A 26,158-nucleotide genomic window follows, 5' to 3' on the forward strand; every position below is an offset into this window, starting at 1 on the left:
ACCTATGCCTATCTTTGAAGTTTTTTGACAAAAACTCGTATGAGAATGAAAAAGAGGTTTTAAGTAACGAAAAAGAAGGAAATCCTAATTCTCTAGATCCATGCATAGATGTACCACAAGCAGGGGGAGAAATACTACGGGATGATCTTTCTTCTAAGCTTCTTGTTTATTCCAAACGCAGGTTACATCAAAATAGTGAGGTTTAACTCACAATTCCCGAGCATGATCAATCATTGCCTATAACAACTGGTCATCCTAAAAATCCAGGTTATTCTTCCTCTGTCACAATTCCTGATAATGAATCTTCATCTCTCAATGTTCCTATAACTCTTAGGAAATGAGTCAGAACATGTACCAAAAACCCTATTGCTAAATATCTTTCTTATCATAGACTTTCAGAAAGCCATAAAGCTTTTACCTCCAATATCTCTCACTTGTTAGTTCCAAGAAATGTCCAGGAAGCCCTTGATCATCAGGATTGGAAATTAGCAGTACTAGAGGAGTTAAACACTCTTTGTAACAATGATACTTTGGAGGTTGATGACTTACCAAAAGGAAAAAGGAATGTGGGGTGCAAATGGGTATTTATCATTAAATGTAAAGCTGATGGTAGTATAGAAAGATACAAGGCGAGGATTGTAGCTAAGGGGTTTACACAGACACATGGAATAGACTACTAGGAGACAGTCGCACCAATAGCCAAGATAAATTCAATACGAGTCTTACTATCCTTGGTTGTACACTATGGCTAGTCACTACACCAATTAGACGTGAAGAATGCCTTCCTAAATGGGGACTTAGAAGAAAAAGTGTTTATGGAGCTACCACCTGGGGTTGAAGGTAAACTTGACAAGAACAAAGTATGTAGATTTAAAAAAAAAAAAAATCCCTATACAACCTCAAACAATCACCCAAAGCCTAGTTCGAACGCTTTGGAAATGTCATGAAGAGTCATGGTTATTGTCAGGGCCAAGCAGATCACACTATGTTCTATAGACACTCAAATGAAGGAAAGGTTGTCATTCTAATTGTTTATGTTGATGATATAATATTAACAGGGGATGATAGCATTGAACTGGATAGATTAATAAAGACACTTGCTAATGGATTTGAAATCAAAGACCTGGACATCTTGAAGTATTTTCTAGGTATGGAGTTCGCTAGGTCAAAGAAAGGGATCTTTGTTACACAATGAAAATACGTGCTTGACTTACTTGGAGAAATAGGTTTATTAGGGTGTAAAGCTGTTGAGACACCTATAGATTCTAATGTAAAGCTACAACCTGCCAAGCCTAAAGAAGTTATCAAGAGAGACCAGTATCAAAGACTCGTTGGAAAACTGATTATCTCTCACATACACGCCCCGATATAGCTTTTGCAGTTAGTCTAGTAAGTCAATTCATGCATTCTCTTGGACTAGAGCACTTTAATGTTGTTTACATGATTATGAGATATTTAAAGGGAACTCCAGGTAAAGGTCTATTGTTTGAGAACCATGGACATCTTCAAGTGGAAGTATATACTGATGCAGACTAGGCTGGAAGGGTAATGGACAGAAAATCAACCTCTGGATTTCAAAGCTTCATTAGGGGAAACTTGGTTACTTGGCGTAGCAAAAAGCAAAATGTGGTAGCTAGAAGTAATGCGGAGGCTGAATTTAGGGTTGTTGCTCATGGAATTTTGTGAAGTATTGTGGATTAAGAGAATACTGGAAGAATTGAAGATCTCTAATCCATTACCTATGAAGGTGTACTGTGACAACAAGGCTGCTATTTCTATTGCCCACAACCTAGTACTTCATGATAGAACGAAGCATGTTGAGGTTGATAGACACTTTATAAAAGAAAAGGTGGAGAGTGAACAAAATTTGCATGACTTACATTCCTACTGGTGAACAATTTGCGGACATACTCACAAAAGGACTGTGAAAAAAGCAATTTGAAATTTTAATTAGCAAACTGGCTTTGGAAGATATTTTCAAACCGGTTTTTTTTTTGGGGGGGTGGGGGTGGGTTTGGGGTGTTGGAAAATATTAAAGTCAGAATATTTGTTGTCTATAATTAGATTAGAGTAGCTGTTGACAATTTATTTTTGCTAGCTGTAGGATCTTTGTTATTATTATAGGATTAGCTATAGGATTTTTAGAGATTGATTAGTTTACTAATTATTTCTTTCCTTACTTAATTTTCCTGTAAGTCCTATAAATACCTACTGTATATATCAATTCAATATAAGAATCATATGACTTTGATTCCAATTCTATGGTCTTTAAGAAATAAATTAATAAATTATTTTTTGAACCCCAAGTTATTAGAATTAGGAAATAACCATTTTACTTTCAAATCTATTTCAAAATCACCCTCTTCTTCAACCTTCCTCTTCCACCTCACGGTTGCCATTTTCAAGCCAAATTGGCCTGATTCTAACGTCTTGACCCCATTACCACCAAACATATCCCCTCACCTCTCTCATCAAAACCCCTATCATCTCCACCCCTCTACACCGCCAAATCGTCGGCGCGCCGCTCACTATGGATAAGGTGCTTCTTGCGATTTTTGGTGATTCCCGTGACGAAAATAAAATCTAACACCACCCTCTTAACTGTCGGCATCCCTTTACAAAACTCCTCAAACCCGTTAACTGGTTTTGCTCCGATTGTCAACTGTGATGTTACTCTCTTCGCCAATTGGCCTGAAAATGGCAATCGTGAGATAGAAGAGGAAGGTTGAAGAATAAGGTGTTTTTGAAATAGTCTGAAAGTAAAATGGTTATTTTCTAATTCTAATAACTTGGGGTTCAAAATAATTTATTAATTTATTTCTCAAGGGCAATATCGTATAGCATCCTCAGCATCTCAAATTGCTAACATCATTGGTTTAAGGATGATAATCTAGAATAAATGCTACAAGGATATTACTAGTATTCGCTAAAACTCGGGTGAACATGTCGTTTACTCATGTAATAAATATACCAATTTAAATAATTATTTATTTTTTATTGTTCCTTTTTAGTTTTGAGCAGTGCTAGTCTTACAAAGACAAAATACAAGGAAGCATACAAAGACAATTGCTACCCTTAATCTTCTTGATTTCTCTCTCTCCCTCCCCCCCCCCCCCCTCCCCTCCCCTCCCCCTCTTTTTCCTTCTTTCTTTATTTTTTTTTTCTTGCTCAGCTTCACTTTGTAGCCCTCGTCTTTGTAAGGATAACATTTTCTTTAGTTTTTAGTATATATATAATAATAATAATAATTAATTGTTTGTGATATTAATTGCATGAAAACTTGTGAAAGGTATGGGTATAAAATAGTGTATGAATCCATTAATTGCAATTAAAGTAGACTAATCTTAATATCCCCCACTAATCTAATCCTATCACTTCATATATATATATATTATATATATATATATATATAATATAATTTAATATATATATTTATCATTATCAAAAGTCAGCAAACCCCACTTACATATACTTGAACATGAATTATTGTAAACGTTGATTAATTCTCCTCATCTTCATCTTCTCAATTTCTTCATTTAACTTTATATTATTGTTTTATGAACATCAACAACTTCTAAAACATTATGGAATGAATAAAAATTATCATTATTTAACTATATAGAAGTAGTTAATTATATATTTGAATGAATGCATATTGGATTAATCTTAATCATGTTTTCTGGGAGTTGTAGTGTTTGTTGTACATATTCGTACAAATACAATTGATGATGTACTTGTGTTGTGAGTCATCTAATCCTTAAAATCATTAATTCCCCTTAAAACAATTTGTATGTTAAGATGAATCATCAATTTTTTCAATTTTTAATTTTAAAACCTGCAATCCCAATTGTTTTTTTTTCTTTAAAAATAAAAATAAAAGTTATCAAATAACATAAATTAAAATTAATTTTGTTTTCTCATTCATTAAAACAATATCTTTTAAATATCTGAAGAACATATAAAATACTTTGTGAACTAAAGCTTTCAAATTGTTTTTAGATCATTTTCTAGTCTAATAAAATTGAACATACCCATAAAACAGTCTAAAAGCCCTTGCTTTTTTTTAGCAAATATTGATATTCACATTTATTTTATTAATAAAAGTATTTACAAAGCCATTATGGACCAGAATAGCCCAATATCGTCGGTCCAAGCCCACAGTCCAGACAAAAAGCCGGTATTTCGGATCCGGGTTAACGCACCTACCGACCTACCCAAGTTGAAGTGGTTGAGTAATCTACAATAGAATTGTTGTAAAGTGGAGATATAATTCATATAATAACAGCAAAGCAGGATTCGTCCACTTTCTCTTTCTTTCTTCACGCGTCGCATGCATGCCCATTCCTATGCCCCCACATGCATCATAACATTATTTACATCATACATCATGCACTCATCACCCATTTACACATGCATGCCATGTCAAAATTGCTAAAAGACACGGTGGCAGCAGCCCAGTACTTTTTTTTTTTTTTTAAATAAAAAAATTAGAGAAATAAAGAGTTAAGTCTAAAATTAAAAAAAAAAAAAGTCTCTGCCTGCAGATGAAATTCAGTCCCTCATTTTCTTTCTTCGGCTCCCATTTTATTATTATATTATTAATGATAATTTTGGGTTAAGATTTGACAAAAATAAAAATAAGGAAATGAATGTAGTGTTTTATCTCATTATTCATGTGTTACTTGTTTAATATTAAGTCTAACCGAATATTTTAAACATTTTATATTATTATTGTTAATGTTTCATGTTAACAAATTTGACTTTTTTTTTCTTAGTATTTTGACTTAAAATAAATCAACAACATAATGTTTTTCATATAGGTAAAAAGAAAAGTTATAACGGTGTATATTTCTACTGTCTGTCACATCCACATAATCATCATAGAATATATAACCACCCTTAAGGTTTTGAATTTACTTTGATCATAATTTTCAACTTTTTCATTAAATAGACCCTTAATTTTTGAAAACGTATTACTGATACCCATTTGCCTAGACTCTATTATATTACTATTCTGTGTTAGCAAGTAAAATCCTAAGCAATGTTGAGGTAAAATGGTAACTTTGATTTTATAAGAAAGGTTTTGTAACCTAACATAATTATGTATCAAAATTAGGGCAAAAAGGTATTTATGATAAAACTTTTAAACTTGATCTACCACTTAGATACCCTACAAGTTCAAAAGGCCAGTTAGTCACAATGATTTGTGGTAATGACTTAAAGGTTTGAACAAGAACCAAGGAAGAAAGTAAGCTTCGTTTGCTCAAGTTTGGGAATACTACTTTTAGTATTCCCAATAAAGTTAACAGTAAATTTTAAAATCCTAACAATATATTTAACTTTTTAACCCCCTAAATTTGTTATAAATTAAATACCCCTAAATATTTTTTTAAAAATTACAAAACACCCCAGCAATCCACATTTACCAGATTCCGGCCACTACTCTGCCAGAAGATGGCTGAAATCTAGTATAATGGCGCACTACCGACTGAATCTGGCCTGTAGTGTGTTGCTCTAGCCTTTTCCGACCAGATCCACAGTGGATCTGATCGAAAAAGGCTAGATCTAAACCAAAGATCTGGCCGTAACCAGTCGTCAACGACGGTCAATCTTTGGCCGTCGTTGACGAAGATCTACGCCAGATCTAGCCGTAGATCTGCCTTTGTCGGTGGATCTGGCGAAAATGCCATATCACGCACGACCAGCAAGATCCAGTCGGTCATACGCAATATGGCACTCCGGCCACCTTCTGGCGTGGTGGCCAGCTGTCTGTATTTGATGGGTAGGTGGGGGTGTTTTTTGTTAACTTTTATGTTTTATTATAGGGGTGTTTGTGTAAAAAAATAACTATGGGGTATTTTAAATTTATAAATCCTACATTGTAATACCTTGCTCAATTCAACTTTTTTTTTACTTTTTTCAAAAAAAATTTCCCTAAAGCGTAAAAATGTGAACCAAACGAACCTAAACCTCCTTGCCTTGACTGTCAGTCAATCCTTAAGGTTAAAAGTTATCATTTTACTTCAAAAACTACTTAATAAAACCAAATTTACCATTTTACTTCCTTTTTTTTAATAAAACTAAGTTACTATTTCACCAACACAAACGCTAGAGTTAGAGCAAAGGAGGTATCTATATACATATTCAACTTTGAGGTTATTTTGAGATTTAAGTGATAAATTCAGAAATCTCAAGGGTAATCGATGATATTCTACTCGAAACAATTTTCAATTATTCTCTCTCTCAATCTGAATTTCTGTGGGTTGTTTAATTGTATTTGTTTTTTTCTTTTTAATAATAATAATTTATTAATTTTGGTTTCTTCCAAGAAGTAAAAGAATCTCGAGATTGGCGTCTAAGATAAAGACCAGAGGACCCTTCGTTAAGCCTTCTTTCTTCAACTTTTCCTCTCATTTCACCACTTACAGTTCAGTTTTTGTTTGAGAGAGAGAGGAAAAACAAAAACAAAACTCAAAACCTCCAGAAAAACTATCCCAACTGATGAAAGAGAAGTGGTCTCTCTGGGGAGAGAGCCTGCCTTTGAACAACACCACAACTCAAACACTGAAGAGATCAAGAGCCCTTACCAAACCACCATCTTTTTCTGTTTTAGGCACAAAACTCCATCTGGGTTTGTCTTGTTTTTGCCTCTTTGAGTGAAAAATCGTTCCTTTTTTAGGTTTTGTGTATGGCACTTTCTATGCACCATCACCATCACCACAACAACAGTAATAATAGCAAGGAGTTGTTGGCAACAAGCATCAGCAACAGATGGATTCAAGTAATTGTGAGATATACACCTGAGCAAGTTGAGGCTTTAGAGAGGGTGTACTCGGAATGCCCCAAGCCTAGCTCTTTGAGAAGGCAACAGCTCATTAGGGAGTGTCCTATTCTTTTAATATTGAACCTAAGCAGATCAAGTCTGGTTTCAAAACCGCAGGTGACTGAAACACTTGTAAAATCTTTTTTTTTTTTTTTTTTTTTTTTTGTTTTAAAGACAAAGTTTGAGTTTTTTTTTTTTTAACTGAATGTGGGTTTTGAGTGTTTTCTTTTTTTTCTTCTTTGATGATATAGCTTTTTCTTGTTTCGTTTCGATCACATTTGTTTTTGTTTTTTTTTTGTCTTGGAGAAAATAGGTATCAAATGGGTATTTTTCAGAAGTTTTTCTTTCTTTATTGTTTTTCTTTCACTTTAGAAATTTGGGTTTAGCTCTGTGTTTTTTTTTTTTTTTTTTTTTTTTTATAATATAAAGTCTTCTTTATTTTTTTGAAAGAAAAAAGTTTATTGTTTCAAGTAAACTTTTGAACGTAAACTGTGAACTTTGGAAAATGAAAGTGGTATTAGATTTTCTTAATATGCATGTGATCTGAAATGGGTTCTACTTAATGTCTCATTCAGAGAGAGGAATTTCTGTTTTTTAACTCTTTGTTTTGAGTTTTGAAGCTTGAGTGCTCTATGTAAATGGCATGTTTATTTCATCTTCTTTGCTTGTTTTAAGCTTTAAGTTTTGTTGAAAAGGAATTGGTTTTTGCATGTCTGATGAAAGTTTTGGTTTTTTGTTGTTCTCTGTTATTTTTTTTTTATGTTGTTATATGCTGTTTTCTGTCTTGTCTTCCCATTTATTTAATTTTTATATTATAAACTTGGGGGAATATTAGTTCATAAATTAGATTTCTTTTCTTGCTTGAACAGAGTCTTATTGCTCAAGCTTTTTTCCATTCTGAGTATTCTCGGAATTAAATGAAGATAATGACAGCTAGTCAATTGGCTTTTCACTTCAATGCTTGCTTTACCTTACTAGTTTTTTCCATTTTGCAGAAGATGAAAACTGAAACTTCCTTTTATAGCCTTTTTAATGGGTTATAATAAAAAAAAATACTTTGTGATTGGGGGTTGTTGTGAAATTAAATGAGGGACAATGACAGTTCATTTTTATTCTCAGTCCTTTCTTTTTTTCTTTCTTTTTTTTTTTTCCTCATTTTTGAGCCTGCAGAAAGGAATTATGAAATTAATCCTTGACAATAAATTTCATCTTTCTGTAACTGGTTGAGTCATCATTCTTAGCTACCTTCTTATGTGTTAGCTTCATTTGCAGAGAGAATTTTCTCCTGACCTTCTGTCAGCAAGCATGTAACCAGTATTTATAATGTGTTTACTCTATTGTGTACTTCTTATTTGACTTTGATAGTTGAAAAGTTTTAAAAACCTATGTGTGCTGAATGGTTTGGTGCCTTTATTGGTCTGAATTGTATCAACTATTTGTCTAAGCAAAATTACTTGCAAGCTCATCAAAACTTGTTATAAGTTTTGTGTATGTTTTGTTAAGAAGATATGAATGCAGTTTTGTTCAGCTCCTTGAAATCATTTTCCTGTTTATTTTTTTTAAAATAGATTCGAGAAAAGCAGAGAAAGGAAGCTTCCCGACTTCAGACAGTGAACAGAAAGCTGAGTCCATGAACAAGCTGTTGATGGAAGAGAATGACCGTCTGCAGAAGCGTGTCGCATTGGTTTACGAGAATGGCTACATGCGACACAACTACATAGTTAAGCTTCTCCACTTTTGCCAATTACCCCTGGTGCTTTGAATACTACCTGTCTTATTCATTGTTTACAGGAATTATTAAGCCACAGTCTTTTGCCATTCTACATCTAGGCATTTCATAATGCTACATGGTTTTTTATATATTATTTGAATTCATTTCTTCGCCTTATCTATTGATGGTTCCCAACCCTCTTTGCCTGTGAACATAAATGTACTTTTGTGTTCCCTGTTATAGATGCAAATGCATTGACTATCACATAACCTTATTTTCATCTTATACATATTATACTCAAGTTGTACTCTTAAGGGCTGGAGTTTATAACTTAGCGCAGATACTTAAAGTTTTATTTAATTTTTGTGGATTCAAATAGGCATCTGCGACCACAGACAATAGCTGTGAGTCTGTGGTCATGAGTGGTCAGCACCACAAACAGCAAAACCCAACACCTCAGCATCCTGAGAGGGATGCTAATAACCCAGCTGGGTGAGTAATCAATGCCTCTTTAGACCAATTCAATCAAGATGTTTAAATTTCTGATATGGCTTAACTTGTCAATGTCTTTCCACTTGTGTCAGTCTTCTTGCAATTGCACAGGAGACCCTGGCAGAGTTCCTTCCCAAGGCTACTGGAACTGCTGTCGACTGGGTCCAGATGATTGGATGAAGGTAATCTCTTATAATTTCCTTAAGTTTACGTTGTTATCTGTCCGAAATTTTACATGTATTAATGGGTGCTTGTTGTGTCTTTTCATGAACTAACTTTTCTGTTGATTTTTTCGTAGCCTGGTCCGGATTCTATTGGAATCGTTGCTGTTTCCCGCAATTGTAGTGGAGTAGCAGCACGAGCTTGCGGTCTCGGTAGTTTAGATCCCACGAAGGTGCCTGTCTTCCTACATTTTCTTTTTATCTTCTCAAAGTAAAATTATATAGTGGTGGTGCATTGTTATTTATGGATGTTTTTTCAGGTCGCCGAAATACTTAAAGATCGTACATCTTGGTTTCGTGATTGCCGATGCCTTGAAGTGTTGAGTGTAATTCCTACAGGAAATGGGGGACGATAGAGCTCATTACATGCAGGTTTGTTGTAATTGCTGATAGAACCTTCATTGCAGCTCAAACTGAAGCAGACTTCACCATTTCAGTTCTTGATTACTTAAGTTTTTAAAATTTATTTATGGTGCCTGTTTATTTATTTTTGTTCTCATTACAGACTTATGCACCAACTACATTGGCAGCAGCACGAGACTTTTGGACGCTGAGATATACAACAAGTTTGGAAGATGGCAGTCTTGTGGTAGCCTTTGGTGTGTTTGCTTCCTTTTTCTCTTGTTCATGAAGATGACATCAAGATTGAGGAAACCTGTCAAATGACACAGTAATGCCACTTTACTTTGTTAAATTTCTGATTTTATTCATTTAGGTGCGGCTGCTAGTAGCTAGTTTTGTTGAAGCTTGAGAATAATAAAGCGAGCCCATACCTGAAATTGTTAATAATCTTATGAGAGAAGCTTTATATTCATGCATTTAACAATTCTCCACTGGTTGAGTTAGCTAACTTTCTCTGTTGTTGAGATAGTTGCAAAATTCTACTGCTATGTTTGCACATGGCATTTAATCTGATGGAGTGATAATTTCTGGATTTCAAACCTTTGCATGTCAAATAATTCTGACTGTTGTTCACCTCTGTTTAAATGCTTTGAACTGCATATGCTTTTAGTATATTGACTCTTAAAATGTTTTTGCAGGTATGTGAAAGGTCATTGACATCTTCCACAGGTGGCCCTACAGGGCCTCCTGCATCAAGTTTGTTAGAGGCGAAGTGCTTCAGTGGCTTTGTAATCCGTCCTTGTGAGGGTGGTGGCTCCATTATTCACATGTCGATCATGTTGATTTGGATGTATGTACGTTTCATGAGATTCTTATTAAAAAGTTTCTCTTAAAATTGCGTTAGTTCGTCTGTACACACATTTGATTCCTCTAAATTCTAATAATTTTTACATGCATGGTTGGTTTTAGGCTTGGAGCGTTCCTGAAGTTCTCAGGCCACTTTATGAATCATCTAAATCCTTGCTCAGAAATGACCATGGCTGTAAGAACTGCTGCAAGAGCACTATCAAATTTTCTTAATATGGCCTTTTTTTTGTCCACATTTTACTTTGAAATTACTATGCAGCCTTGCGTCACATCCGACAGATTGCTCAAGAGACTAGTGGGGAAATTCAGTATGGTGGAGGTCGCCAGCCAGCCGTGCTAAGAACTTTTAGCCAGAGACTTTGCAGGTAACTCTCTCAACCTGGCGTCGGGAAAGCGTGGGCAGCCTGGCCATCTTGGTCGATACATTCCAATCACTGTGGACCAATTGGAATGTCGAAAGTGATTTTTTTACCTGCTTTCCTTATGGCCTGTTATGTGTTCTAAATTTTAGAACCACAATGGTCTATGATTGCTGTCCTTTCTTCAGTCTGTTTCTCCTTACTAATAGATTATGTAATGGATCTCAGGGTTTCAATGAGCAATTAATGGATTTTCTGATGATGATGGTCGCTTATGAATAGTGACGTGGAGGATGTGACTATGCCATCAACTCATCTCCAAACAAATTCCTTGCTCTCAATATAATTCATCTGTGTTTCCACTTTGGAGGTGTGCTTGTTGCCAAGCATCAATGCTGCTGCAGGTACTCACTTGTCCAAATTGGTTTTGTAGGATCTAAATCTGTGGTTATATCTGCTTGCATTTCACTCTTATGCGTTCATATTTTGCGCTTATGTTCCACTGGATTAGCTGACATTAAATCTTCATACATGTATGTTTGATTCATCCAAATTCATTGTGGTGTACCACTTAAATAATTTCTATATGGTTATGCAGAACGTTCCCCCCGCTTTTCTGTTCGTTTTCTAGGGAGCACCGTTCAGAGTGGGCTGACTATGGTGTTGATCATACTCTGCTGCATGCCTTAAAGCTAGTCCTTATGCAGTTCCTTGTGCTAGGCCTGGTGGCTTCCCTAGTAGCCAGGTCATTTTACCTCTGGCGCCCATACTGTGGAGCATGAGGAGGTGAAAACTGAAACTTTATCTGCTTAAAATTTTATTTCATTATCCTTTCTTATCATGTCCTCAGAGTTAATTTTTTATGTAAGATTTTCTTTTCTCTAACAGTTCTGGAGGTTGTTGCGCTAGAGGGTCATGCGTTCTCGCCTGAAGATGTAGCTTTGGCAAGGGATTGTACTTGTTACAGGTTAGTTTACTTTTTGTCATATATGGAATTGGCCAGTGGGTCTGGCGAATTTAATCTGAATGATGGAGCCAGTACTATTTATTAGGATTTTTCTGACTGTAATTTCTGGATTTATTGTGCAGCTTTGCAGTGGGGTTGATGAAAATGCAGTTAGTGGCTGTGCTCAGCTTGTCTTTGCCCCTATTGATGAATCTTTTGCTGATGATGCTCCTTTGTTACCATCTGGTTTCCGTGTCATACCATTAGATTCTAAAACAGCTACGGATATCTCTTAACATGCTGTATTTTTGCTAACTTTGGAAAAACAGTTGTTTTGCTTATAGGTATCATGCAAATTATTTTTGTTCCTTCTGTATATACCTTTTCTTATAATTGTTTATGTTTCCTTGTATTTGCAGGATGGACCTGCCCGACTCGAACCTTGGATCTGGCCTCTGCACTTGAGATTGGATCTGGTGGTAACCGTCCTGCTGGGAAGCTGAACTTAACAATTACACCTCTAGGTCGGTCCTGACAATTGCATTTCAATTCACTTTTGAAATCACCTGCGAGACAAGTGGCTGCTATGGCCCGCCAGTATGTCCGTACGTTGTGGGATCTGTCCAGAGGTTGTCCATGGCCTTGCACCCTCCAGGCTCAGCTCGCAGGTAGGGCCAAACCACTTCCTGGTTCTCCTGAGGCTCTTACCTTGGCTCGATGGATATGCCGAAGTTACAGGTTAGACTCCAATCTCTTTAATCTTGTTATAGTGAGCCAATAGAAAAGTTGCATTGCAGGGATTTGTTGTTTGGATGTATTTCATAACGCCAGTTTGTTATGGACCTTGGCAACATAAATTCTCTAAGGTCGGTAATAATGATGCATTGCATCGGTGAAGTATATGAAGGACTTGTATAATATCTACTTGGATAGTGCACCAAAATTGTACTTATGTATAATACCTAAGTATCCATTTCTCATACAATTTTCCATCATGTTGATGATAGTGTTGCCTGTTCAGGATTCACACTGGGGAAGTTCTTCGAGTGACCCCCAGCTGGTGATGCTTTGTTGAAGCAACTTTGGCACCACTCAGATGCAATAATGTGCTGCTCCTGAAAACAAATGTATTTCTTCAACTAGCTGTTGATCGGAGCACCTCAAATTAATTGTCACTTTCAATGCAAAACCTTTTCTGTTACTCTTTTCTTGATTACTCAAATGGAGCTTTGTGAAGTTCTGGTCTGCTTAATCCTATTGAACTAAACAATTGCACTATATATTGCAGGCATCTCCTGTTTTACCTTTGCAAACCAGGCTGCTTGACATGCTCGAAACTACCCTTGTGGCCCTTCAGGACATAATGCTCGAAAGATTCTTGATGAAGCTGGGAGAAAAGTTCTCTGCTCAGAGTTTGCTAATCATGCAGCAGGTAATTTTACATTCTTCTAAGTAAATTTTAACTGGGGATATAATTTAAGATACTGTTTTGGAGCTATCTAATGCGTTTGCATGATCACGGATTTGCATATCTGCCACGGAATATGTGTATCGACATGGGCAGGCCGGTGTCATATGAGCAGGTGGTTGCATGGAAAGTTCTCAACGATGAGATGCCAGTCACTGCTTGGCCTTTATGTTCATAAACTGGTCTTTTGTGTGATGAAGAAGAAAAATGAATATCTGAAAGACATAATTTAGGTATCTTCTATGTTATTATTATGTATTTGCTCCTAGAAGAAGCATATTTACTATTTTATTATGATACATGAATGCAGTCACTGCAGATTTCATATGAATGTATGGCTCATGTCTCATGTTTGCAACCTAATCTTATTATTGTGTTTTGGTTTATGCCGGCTTGACCTAAAAGCTTAAGCGATTGATTGAAATCTCGACAGAATAGGCATTTCTTAGGTTATTCTCATGTTAAATTGTCTATTCGAATTATTGTAAACCATTCATGTGTTTAATGATTTGGTAGTTTGTGCTGTTTGGTTGGTAAGAAAAGGACAAGAAAATTATGCATTCGTCAAGTTATAATCAGGTTCTTACCTAATTTGGAGTTTTTTCAAAGTGGGGTTCTCATATTTCGTTTTTTCTTCCTTGCCAAATCTTGTTAGCTTTTATATCACATTTTCATTTTAAATTGAAGTGTTTGCATGATAAATAATGGACTATTTATTACCTCTTGTGGGATTGTTTTATATAAACATATCCAAGCTTTACGAAAAGTATCAAAAACCCTCCTATAATTATTATCCTTTTTTAATATACCTTTTTAAATTATAGTAAAATCTCTTATAGTGATATTTTATATCTAATTTGGATGTTATAAATAAAATAAATTTCACATTGTAATAAGTTATAATTTTTTCTAATTCTGCTTAAGGAAAGTTATGTTTCTACATATAATAATTGTATGTATATTGTAAAAAATATATCTATGTTACATTAAAGTTTAAGATGAAATAATATTTATCTAAAGTTGTTTGAAACAATAATTTATGTTTAGAATGGTTATCACATCTTTTACTTTAGGTACATTTACTCGCCACATTTTCTTATTAAGCCAAAATTTATACTATTTCAGATGTTTGAGCTTCTTAGACAAATTTTGTATTTTCATACTATCATCCTCGTATTATTTCATTCTCTTATGGTCTATTTGTACAATATTTATTTTCTTGTTAAGTATACATGCTTGTTACTCATTTGATGATAAGGAAAAACTTAATATATTTTGTATTATGTAGTCGTCCCACCATTATGACTATAAGAGATTTTACTGTATAAAAAAAAAAATTCATTTTTTATAGAGTTTTCAATAATTGTAAGGATTTTTATTATTATATTTAAATCTTGGGTGTGCCAAGAAGAATTGGTGAATAAATAAACTCAGATAAATATACCTATATATATGCTAATTTTTAAAATATATTTCAAATTTTCATCTTAAGTGGTATATTTCGTTGTTCATTTGATGTATAAATGAATAATTGAAGTGTTAAATAATATAGCAATCTTATTTATAGTTTAATTTTATAAAGTTTTTTCAACATTTCAATTAATAACTCCTAATTAATCGTTTATAATGTTGTAATCGATTTATAATAGTTGTGAGCTAAGAGAGTTTGTAAAATTGAGTCGCAATCCCATTTATTAAAATAATATTAACTGAAAATGAAATGTCATACACTCTTTTATATATATGGTATTGAAGTGTTATTTATTTTGATTGTGATGTGAAAAGGGGTCATGTCAAATTAATTTTAGTACATAAGGCATGAAAATTAAAAACTAAAATCCGTCTGAAATTCTCCAAAAATAGAAAGCAAAGGGAGAATGAGATACATCCTGGAACTCTCACGAGTTAAAAACATCAGGGACAACGTCACTGACGATTTCTCAGACAAATTGACCGCAGGTGACAGCATCCCTCGTCATTAATCCACGGCATCAACCGTACACGTGGCAGTGTCGGAACTACAATCCTGGACCACTACGCTCAGATGAGAAAAGTTTTTCTGTGACCCGTTTCCTGATTGTTATACTAAACCCTATTTGCTAGCCGTCCGATTCGGAATGCTTATTTATTATTAAAGAGACTTTATATCTAAATCTATTATATATTAATTTTTATTTTTGTTTTGTATTTTTTTTGTGTGTGGTGTTTTTTTTTAGAGTAAAACATATTCCCACCCGAGTTTATGAAATTAAGTTGGTCCCTTGTTTAATTTATTTCAGATTCCCCCTTAAGGTGGCGAAAATTGTTGGACATACGGTTAAGGAGTGAATTGGTCATTTTGTATAAGAGAGCACATTAGCAGATCGTCGCCCCTAAAGTGCTCGACGCATAATAGCGACTGTTGGCCTCATATTTTTGCCCTTTTTGGCGATTCTTCCACCCAAAATCACTTTTGCACCACCATTCGAACCCCATCCCTATCTAAAACCTTACCTCCTACCCCTCATCACTCGCCGATTGCTAGCCACGACAGCCGCTACATGTGACTGGTTTTGTCGTCTCGACCGACAACGAGACTAAACGGTTGTTGGACATAGGGTTTGTAAAGTTGGAGATGTTGGTTGCAATAGTGATGTCCAATTGGATTTTCATGCGGAATTGATCGGAATCCAATGAAAAATAGCGAAACCCTAAGCCTTATGATGCGACAGCGGAGGGGCTAATGAGTTGGAACCAGAGGAGTTTTGGAGGACAGACGATGGGGAAGGTGATGGAGGTGAAGGGGTTCAACGCTTCGAAAATAGCTTAGATTCATCAAAAACCGGAGGGTGCGTATCACTAGGTGTTATTAAAGTAATTTGAAAATAAGATAGTTAATTATAATTTTAGTAATTAGGAGTTAAAATATATTTATTAATTTATTTGTTAAGGACATCATGGTAATAGCACTCTCTATAATCTAAAAATTATTAACTTATTATTTAAGAATAAAAAATAGACGAAGTCAAACTTGGGTGGGAATATAACAGTTTACTCTTTTTTTGTAAAAATATAATTATACTGTTAATTTAGTTATAAGACTGTTTTGACCCTCATTATTAAACATTGTTTATCAGTCCTTTCGTTGGCTTACATGTTAAATTTTCTTTTAAATTATATATAGATTTTTATTTATATTTTAATTATTATGATGTTTATGTTACAACGACATCACCTATAGTATGTTGTATAAAGTATTATATTAATCAGATACAATTTTGAAGTTTTATGCAATAATAAATATTTTGAAAATAACAAAATTTTTAAGTTAGTAATAGAATATGAGTTTATTATATGTATTAAAATATTTTTTTTATTTTAAATTTACCTAAATTTAACACCTAGATATTTCCATAATTTAAAAAAAAAAAAATCAAACATAGGAATAAATATCATTCTTTTGAATTTTGATAATCACAAAAATCAGATATAAAATTGAGATTAAAAAAAAAAAGACAGATGTGACAATAAAAGAGGACCACAGAGACAGAGGGGGTAATCGTTATTGGTGTTGGTACAGATCTGGGGAAGGCCCCACAAGAATCTCCCTACCCAGAGCACGCCACACTTCTTAACAGTAAAATTTAATATGATATCAATATTTATTTCACTCAAGACTCTGCGGTGGGTGAACCGTAATGCCTCTTTCCTTTTTTTACTTCTCGCACCCCCCGTCACTATCACATTCATAACCACTGCATTATTTCATTCGCTCAGGCCTACCCTCTGGCTCTGCGTCACCCTCACCCTCACCCTCACCCTCAGGCCTCAGCCGATGCTGATACTGTCTACTGATGTGACGTTGGTTTACGGTTTTGTCTCTTTTTCCTTTGCATCGGGCACTGCCCTCGCAATATTTCAACTTATCTTCAAATTTTTAATTAATTTATATCAGCTTAAATTTACTTATTATTTTTTAAAATTATTTATCCATTTAATATGAAATTTTATTTTTTAACAGCATAGAGATAGAGTAGCTCCTAGCTTACACAAATATTCAAAGGGCATTTTGGGATCACTGAAAAAGAAAAAAAAAATCCTAACAAAATTTTCCCGAAAGCCTCAGCACTTTCTGACCAATCAAAAAAGGTACAGTTATGCTTTTACGCGAGGCCCCAGTTGGGCAGTACACGTTTATCACTACTCCGTAAGTACGGTGTCGTATTAGTAATATCACCATGCATGGTAATGATGATAGGATACATTGATGTTGAAATGTATAGCATACAGATTGGTCATAAATAAAATAAATAATTAAATTTAATGTGGAACCCACCTAAAAAGTCTATGGCTACAGGCGGGTGTAGGGATAGGCGTAGAGTGGGCTTAGGGTTTATCCTTTTCAGCGTTTGAAATTCGAGGCGTTTTAAAGGTGAGTGCGATAGCCACTGTATTTTCTAGCCTCGTGCTCCTCACACTCGCTCTCCCTGCGTGCCTCTCCATTTGCAACGTGTTACTTTAACCCTTTTGTATCCTTAATTATAGAGGATTAGATTCTACTACTTTCCTTAAAACACCTTAATAACCCAAAGTCCAGATAAATCATAATGATTTTGTAATAGTGACTCCAAGGTTTGAACTTAAGAACTAAGGAAGGAAGTAACCTCATGACTGTCAACCAATCCATTGGGTTAAAGTTTCATTTACTTCAAAAACTTCTTAATAAAACCAAATTTACCTTTTTACTTCAACTTTTTTTTAATAAAACGAAGTTACTATTTCCTACCAACACAAACGTAGAGTTAGAGCAAAGGAGGTACTATATACAATATTCAAACTTTGAGGTTTATTTATGAAATTTAAGTGATAAATTAAGAAATCTCAAGGGTAATCATGTATATTCTACCTCGAACAATTTTCATTATTCTCTCTCTCAATCTGTGAATTTCTGTGGGTTGTTTTAATTGTATTTGTTTTTTTTTCTTTTTATAAATATCATTTATTAATTTTGGTTTCTTCCTAAGAAGTAAAAGAATCTCGAGATTGGCGTCTAAAATAAAGCCAGAACCCTTCGTTAAGCTCTTCTTTCTTCACCTTTTCCTCTCATTTCACCACTTACAGTTCAGTTTTTGTTTAGAGAGAGAGAGGGAAAACAAAAACAAAACTCAAAACCTCCAGAAAAAAACATCCCAACGATGAAGGAGAGAGTGGCTCTCTTGGAGAGAGCCCTGCCTTGAACAACACCACAAACTCAAACACTGAGAAGATCAAGAGCCCTTACCAAACCACCATCTTTTTCTGTTTTAGGCACAAAACTCCATCTGGGTTTGTCTTGTTTTTGCCTCTTTTGAGTGAAAATGTTCCTTTTTTGAGTTTTTGTGTATGGCACTTTCTATGCACCATCACCATCACCACAACAACAGTAATAATAGCAAGGAGTTGTTGGCAAACAACATCAGCAACAGAGGGATTCAAGTAATTTTGAGATATACACCTGAGCAAGTTAGGCTTTAGAGAGGGTGTACTCGGAATGCCCCAAGCCTAGCTCTTTGAGAAGGCAACAGCTCATTAGGGAGTGTCCTATTCTTTCTAATATTGAACCTAAGCAGATCAAGTCTGGTTTCAAAACCGCAGGTGACTGAAACACTTGTAAAATCTTTTTTTTTTTTTTTGTTTTTTTTGTTTGAAGAATTTTTGAGTTTTTTTTTTTTTTAACTGAATGTGGGTTTGTAAGTGTTTTCTTTTTTTCTCTTTGATGTGATGTAAGCTTTTTTGTTTCGTTTGATCAACATTTTGTTTTGTTTTTTTTTTTTGTCTTGGAGAAAATGAGGTTCAAAATGGGTATTTTCAGAATTTCTTTTCTTATTTGTTTTCTTTCTTTAGTGCTTTAGAAATTTGGGTTTAGCTCTGTGTTTTTTTTTTTTTTTTTTTTTTAATAATAAATATAAGTCTTCTTTTATTTTTTTAAAGAAAAGTTTTATTGTTTTCAAGTAAACTTTTGAACGTAAACTGTGAACTTTGGAAAATGAAAGTGGTATTGGATTTTCTAAATGCTGTGATCTGAAATGGGTTCTACTTAATGTCTCATTCAGAGGAGAGGAGTTTCTGTTTTTTATCTCTTTGTTTTGAGTTTTAAAGCTTGAAATGCTTCTATGTAAATGGCATGGGGGTTATTTCATCTTCTTTGCTGAGTTTTTAAGCTTTAAGGTTTTGTTTGAAAAGGAAATTGTTTTTTGCATGTCTGATGAAAGTTTTGGTTTTTGTTGTTCTCTGATTTTTTTTTTTATGTTGTTTATATGCTGTTTCTGTCTTGTCTTCCCATTTATTTAATTTTTATATTATAGAACTTGGGGGAATCTAGTTCATAAATTAGATTCTTTCTTTTGCTTTGAAAGAGTCTTAATTGCTCAAGCTTTTTTCCATCTGAGTATCTCGGAATTAATGAAGATAATGAAAGCTAGTCAATTGGCTTTTCACTTCAATGCTTGCTTTACCTTACTAGTTTTTTTCCATTTTGCAGAAGATGAAAACTGAAGCTTCCATTTTAGCCTTTTTAATGGGTTATAAATAAAAAAAAATACTTTGTGATTGGGGGTTGTTGTGAAATTAAATGAGGGACAATGACGTTTCATTTTTATTCTCAGCCTTTCTTTTTTTTTCTTTCTTTTTTTTTTCCTCATTTTTAGCCTGCAGAAAGGAATTATGAAATTAATCCTTGACAATAAATTTCATCTTTCCGGTAAACTGGTTGAGCCATCATTCTTAGCTACCTTCTTATGTGTTAGCTTCATTTGCAGAGAGAATTTTCTCCTGACCTTCTGTCAGCAAGCATGTAACCAGTATTTAAAATGTTTTAACTCTATTGTGTACTTCTTATTTGACTTTGATAGTTGAAAAGTTTTAAAAACCTATGTGCTTGAATGGTTTTGGTGCCCTTTTTAGGTCTGATTGTATCAACATTTGTCTAAGACAATTACTTGCAACTTCATCAAAACTTGTTATAAGTTTGGTGTAGTTGTTTGTCAAGAAATATGAATGCAGTTTTGTCAGCTCTTTAAAATCATTTTCCTGTTTATTTTTATAAAATAGATGTCGAGAAAGCAGAGAAAGGAAGCTTCCCGACTTCAGACAGTGAACAGAAAGCTGAGTGCCTGAACACTGTTGATGGAAGAGAATGACCGTCTGCGAAGCAGGTGTCGCATTTGGTTTACGAGAAGGGCTCTGCGACAACAACTACATAGTGTAAGCTTCTCCACTTTTGCCAATTACCCCTGGTGCTTTGGAACACTACCTGTCTTATTCATTAGTTTACGAGATTATTAAGCCACAGCCTTTTGCCATTCTACATCTGGGAGCATTTCATAATGCTCTAACATGTGTTTTTAATATATTTTGAATTCATTTCTTCGCCTTATCTATTGATGGTTTCCCAACCCTTTTGCCTGTGAACTTAAATGTACTTTTGTGTGTTCCCTGTTATAGATGCAAATGCATTGACTATCACATTAACCTTATTTTCATCTTATCTGTTAACATATTGATATTCTCAAGTTGTTACTCTTAAGGGCTGGTTTTATAACTTAGCGCAGATACTTAAGTTTATTTATTTTTGTGATTCAAATAGCCTGCGACCACAGACAATAGCTGTGAGTCTGTGGTCATGAGTGGTCAGCACCAACAACAGCAAAACCCAACACTCAGCATCCTGAGAGGGATGCTAATAACCCAGCTGGGTGAGTAATCAATGCCTCTTTAGACCAATTCAATCAAGATGTTTAAATTTCTGATATGGCTTAATAACTTGTCAATGTCTTTCCACTTGTTTAGTTCTCTTGCAATGCACAGGAACCCTGGCAGAGTTCCTTCCCAAGCACGGAACTGCTGTCGACTGGGTCCAGATGATTGGGATGAAGGATAATCTCTTATAATTTCTTAGTTTAACGTTGTTATCTGTCCTAGAAATTTTACATGTATTAATTGGTGTGCTTGTTTGTGTCTTTTGCATGACTAACTTTCTGTTGATTTTTTCGTAGCCTGGTCCGGATTCTATTGGAATCGTGCTGTTTCCCGCAATTGTATGGAGTAGCACACGAGCTTGCGGTCTCGTGATTTTAGATCCCACGAAGGTGCCTGTCTTCCTACATTTTCTTTTTATCTTCTCAAATAAAATTATATTGGTGTGGTGCATTGTTATTTATGGATTTTTTTTCAGGTCGCGAATACTTAAAGATCGTACATCTTGGTTTCGTGATTGCCGATGCCTTGAAGTGTTGAGTGTAATTCCTACAGGAAATGGGGGGACGATAGAGCTCATACATGCAGGTTTGTTGTAATTGCTGATAGAACCTTCATTGCAGCTCAAACTGAAGTAGACTTCTACCATTTCGTTCTTTGATTACTTAAGTTTTTAAAATTTATTTATGGTGCCGTTTTATTTATTTTGTTCTCATTACAGACTTATGCACCAACTACATTGGCAGCAGCACGAGACTTTTGGACACTGAGATATACAACAAGTTTGGAAATGGCAGTCTTGTGGTAAGCCCTTTGGTGTTGTGCTTCCTTTTTCTCTTGTTCATGAAGTGAACATCAAGATGGAGGAAACCTGTCAAATGAACACAGTAATGCCACTTATACTTTGTTAAATTTCTGATTTTATTCATTTAGGTGGCGCTGCTAGTAGCTAGTTTGGTTGAAGCTTGAGAATAATAAAAGCGAGCCCATATCCTGAAATTGGTTGAATAATCTTATGAGAAGCTTTATATTCATGCATTTAACAATTCTCCGCTGTTGAGTTAGCTAACTTTCTCTGTTGTTGAGATAGTTGCAAAATTCTACTGCTATGTTTGCAATGGCATTTAATCAGTGGGAGTGATAATTTCTGATTTCAAACCTTTGCATGTCAAATAATTCTTGACTGTTGTTCACCTTCTGTTAAAATGCTTGACTGCATATGCTTTTAGTATATTGACTCTTAAAATGTTATTTGCAGGTATGTGAAGGTCATTGACATCTTCCACGGGTGGCCCTACAGGGCCTCCTGCATCAAGTTTTGTTAGAGGCGAAGTGCTTCCAAGTGCTTTGTAATCCGTCCTTGTAGGGTGGTGGCTCCATTATTCACATTGTCGATCATGTTGATTTGGATGTATGTTATCGTTTCATGAGATTTCTATTAAAAAGTTCTCTCTTAAAATTGCGTTAGTCTCCTGTACACACATTTGATCCTCTAATTCTTAATATTTTCATACATGGTTGTGTGTTAGGCTTGGAGCGTTCCTGAAGTTCTCAGGCCACTTTATGAATCCTCAAATCCTTGCTCAGAAAATGACCATGGCTGTAAGAACTGCTACAAGAGCTTATCAAATTTTCTTAATATGGCCTTTTTTGTTTGTCCACATTTTACTTTGAAATATACATGCAGCGCTTTGCGTCACATCCGACAGATTGCTCAAGAGACTAGTGGGGAAATTCAGTATGGTGGAGGTCGCCACCAGCCGTGCTAAGAACTTTTAGCCAGAGACTTTGCAGGTAAGCTCCTCAACCTGCTTCGGGAAAGCTGGCAGCCTGGCCATCTGGTCAGATACATTCCAATCACTGTGACCAACTGGAATGTCGAAAATATTTTTTTACCTGCTTCCTTATGGGCCTGTTATGTGTTCTAAATTTTAGAACCAGCATGGTCTATGATTGCTGTCCTTTCTTCAGTCTGTTTCTCCTTGACTAATAGATTATGTAATGGATCTCAGGGTTTTCAATGACTCAATTAATGGATTTTCTGATGATGATGGTCGCTTATGAATAGTGACGGTGTGGAGGATGTGACTATTGTCATCAACTCATCTCCAAACAAATTTCTTGCCTCCAATTAATTCATCTGTGTTTCCAACTTTTGGAGGTGTGCTTTGTGCCAAGGCTCAATGCTGCTGCAGGTACTCACTTGTCCAAATTGGTTTTGTAGGATCTAAATCTGTGGTTATATCTGCTTGCATTTCACTCTTATGTGTTCTAATTTTGCGCTTATGTTCCACTGGATTAGCTGACATTAAATCTTCATACATGTATGTTTGATTCATCCAAATTCGATTGTGGTTGTACCCCTTAAATAATTTTTATGTGGTTATGCAGAACGTTCCCCCCTTTGCTTGTTCGTTTTCTGAGGAGCACCGTCAGAGTGGGCTGACTATGGTGTTGATGCATACTCTGCTGCATGCCTTAAAGCTAGTCCTTATGCAGTTCCTTGTGCTAGGCCTGGTGCTTCCCTAGTAGCCAGGTCATTTTACCTCTGGCCCATACTGGTGAGCATGAGGAGTGAAAACTGAAACTTTTATCTGCTTAAAATTTTATTTCATTATCCTTTCTTATCTGTCCTTCAGATTTAATTTTTTATGTAAGATTTTCTTTTCTCTAACAGTTCTTGGAGGTTGTTCGGCTAGAGGGTCATGCGTTCTCCCTGAAGATGTACTTTGGCAAGGGATGTACTTGTTACAGGTTAGTTTACTTTGTGTCATATATGGAATTGGCCAAGTGGGTTCGCGAATTTAATCTGATGATGGAGCCAGTACTATTTTTTAGGATTTTTCTGACTGGTAATTTCTGGAATTTTATTTTGCAGCTTTGCAGGGGGTTGATGAAAATGCAGTTAGTGGCTGTGCTCAGCTTGTCTTTGCACCTATTGATGAATCTTTTGCTGATGATGCTCCTTTGTTACCATCTGGTTTCCGTGTCATACCATTAGATTCTAAAACAGCTACGGTAATATCTCATAATGCTAGTTTTTGCTAACTTTGGAAAAACAGTTGTTTTGCTTATAGGTAGTCATGCAAATTATTTTGTTCCTTCTGTATATACCTTTTTTCTTATATTGTTTATGTTTCCTTGTATTTGCAGGATGGACCTGCCGCAACTCGAACCTTGGATCTGGCCTCTGCACTTGAGATTGGATCTGGTGGTAACCGTCCTGCGGTGAAGCTGAACTTAACAATTACACCTCTAGTCGTCCTGACATTGCATTTCAATTCACTTTTGAGAATCCCCTCCGAGACAAGTGGCTGCTATGGCCCGCCAGTATGTCCGTACGTTGTGGATCTGTCCAGAGGGTTGCCATGGCCATTGCACCCTCCAGGCTCAGCTCCATGTAGGCCAAAACCACTTCCTGGTTCTCCTGAGCTCTTACCTTGGCTCGTGGATTGCCGAAGTTACAGGTTAGACTCCAATCTCTTTAATCTTGTTTAAGTGAGCCAATAGAAAAGTTGCATTGCAGGGATTTGTTGTTTGGATGTATTTCATAAGCACTTTGTTATGGACCTTGGCAACATAAATTCTCTAAGGTCGGTAATAATGATGCTTGCATCGGTGAAGTATAGAAGACTTGTAATAATATCTTACTTGGATAGTGCACCAAATATTGTACTTGTGTTAAATGACCTAAGTATCCACTTTCTCGTAACAATTTCCCATCATGTTGATAGTGTTGCCTGTTTCAGGATTCACACTGGGGGGAGTTTCTTCGAGTGACACCCAAGCTGGTGATGCTTGGTTGAAGCAACTTGGCACCACTCAGATGCTAATTGTGCTGCTCCTTGAAACAAATGTAATTTCTTCAACTGCTGTTGATCGAGCACCTCAAATTAATTGTCACTTTCATATGCAAAACCTTTTCTGTTACTCTTTTCTTGATTCCTCAAATGGAGCTTTGTGAAGTTCGGTCTGCTATATCCTATTGAACTAAACATAATTGGCAACTATATATTGCAGGCATCTCCTGTTTTTACCTTTGCAAACCAGGCTGGGCTTGACATGCTCGAAACTCCCCTTGTGGCCCTTCAGACATAATGCTCATAAGATTCTTGATGAAGCTGGGAGAAAAGTTCTCTCTCAGAGTTTGCCAAGATCATGCGCAGGTAATTTTACATTCGTCTAAGTAATATTAACTGGGAATAATTTAATACTGTTTTGGAGCTATCTAATGCGTTATCATGTGATCACAGGGATTTGCATATCTCCAGCAGGAATATGTGTATCGAGCATGGGCAGGCCGGTGTCATATGAGCAGGTGGTTGCATGGAAAGTTCTCAACGATGAGATGCCAGTCACTGCTTGGCCTTTATGTTCATAAACTGGTCTTTTGTGTGATGAAAGAAAAATAGATATCTGAAGACATAATTTAGGTATCTATCTATTAAGTTATTATTATGTATTTGCCCCTAGAAGAAGCATATTTTACTATTTAATTATGATACATGATGCATCACTGCAGGATTTCATTGAATGTATGGCACATGTCTCAGTGTTTCAACCTAATCTTATTATTGGTTTTGGTTTATGCCGGCTTGACCTAAAAGCTTAAGCAATTGATTGAAATCTCGACAGAATAGGCATTTCTTAGGTTATTCTCATGTTAAATTGTCTAATTCGAATTATTGTAAACCATTCATGTGTTTAATGATTTGGTAGTTGTGCTGTTTGGTTGGTAAGAAAAGGACAAGAAAATTATGCTAATTCGTCAAGTTAATCAGGTTTCTACCTAATTTGGAGTTTTTTCAAAGTGGGGTTCTCATACTTCGTTTTTCTTGCCTTGCCAAATCTTGTTAGCTTTTTTATTACACATTTTTCATTTTAAATTGAAGTGTTTGCATGATAAATAATGGACTATTTATATACCTCTTGTGGGATTGTTTTATACAACATATCCAAGCTTTACGAAAAGTATCAAAACCCTCTTAAATAATTATTATATCTCTAAAGTTTCAGTATGATATTTTATTAGAAATAAACTCATATATTCATAAAAAATTATATTCTCAATTTGAGATAATTAATAAATAAGTATATTTTTTTTATTTTCGTCTTAAGAAATTACTTCATAATAATATTATATTATAATAAAAAAATACTTGATGTTACATTAAATGTTTAAGATAATAAAAAATATTTTTTAAAGTTGTTTGAGA

The 26,158-nt window shown here is 35.1% G+C and overlaps 1 pseudogene; it reads left to right on the forward strand.

Annotated features, from left to right (window-relative positions):
* The first annotated feature begins 6,576 nt into the window (after window positions 1-6,576).
* Window positions 6,577-13,424, forward strand: LOC116127484 (annotated as a pseudogene).
* Window positions 13,425-26,158: the final 12,734 nt, after the last annotated feature.

Source organism: Pistacia vera, unplaced genomic scaffold (assembly GCF_008641045.1).
Source record: "Pistacia vera cultivar Batoury unplaced genomic scaffold, PisVer_v2 Contig192, whole genome shotgun sequence".
NCBI classification, from domain to species: domain Eukaryota; kingdom Viridiplantae; phylum Streptophyta; class Magnoliopsida; order Sapindales; family Anacardiaceae; genus Pistacia; species Pistacia vera.